The following is a 984-nucleotide window of genomic DNA, read 5'->3' as shown; positions in this document are numbered from 1 at the left end:
CAGCTCTAGGTCTTTGGGAGTTGTCAGTGACTAGATAAAATATTTGAATTTTAGGGTGATCGTTGTCATTCTGTCTCTTTATGAAGGACATTTCAAGACAGCTGGAAGAGAGGAGAGAGGCCAGAATTATTCTTATAGTCCAGTTATCTTTGAACAAGTCTCCAAACCTCAGCTGGAAAAAAATCAAAATAATGTTTGCAGAGCCAGCGAGCATATTTTCTGTCATTTCCAATCTTATTTTTATCTTTAAAAAATTTACAGAGTAGACAAGCACATTAGAAAGAATTGGAGAGAAATTTTGCAGAAGCAAATGAAAAAACAGTCCCATATTCCTTATCCAAATACTCTGCATTTGTGTGCGTTTTCTTCCCATATTTTTTCTCTCCTTCATGCTACCAGGTTGCAATCATAGTGTTCATGTAACACTTGTTTAGATCTACATATTTTTAATTAATATTATACCATAAGCTTAAAAAATTAGTCTCCGTTATCACTGAGAGCTGCATAATGTAGTTTAATTGTTCCATGACTCCAGATTTAAACTGCATTTTTTATTAATGCATTAGATTGCTGTTATTAATATAATATATTGCTACTAAAATTAATTATTGTTTAAATGTAGTTGTACTTCTCAAAAACCAAAGATATATGACAAAAGAGCCCTTATTTTGTAGGATTATGTAAATTACACAATATAGACTAAAGAAGAATGAAATCCCAGATTTTTGGCATTAGCAGGAAATGTCAAAGTCATTTCATTCAAAATTCCAATTGAATTTTGGGCTTCCCTTATAGCTCAGTTGGAGAAGGCAATGGCACCCAACTCCAGTACTCTTGCCTGGAAAATCCCAAGGATGGAGGAGCCTGGTAGGCTGCAGTCCATGGGGTCGCTGGGGGTTGCTGAGGGTCGTACACGACTGAGCAACTTCGCTTTCACTTTTCACTTTCATGCATTGGAGAAGGAAATGGCAACTCACTCCAGTG

This window comes from Bos grunniens, chromosome 15, assembly GCF_055505025.1.
Source record: "Bos grunniens cultivar Pamir isolate PY7600 chromosome 15, Bosgru_T2T1.0, whole genome shotgun sequence".
NCBI classification, from domain to species: Eukaryota; Metazoa; Chordata; class Mammalia; order Artiodactyla; family Bovidae; genus Bos; species Bos grunniens.
Note: the sequence above shows the minus strand (reverse complement) of the source record.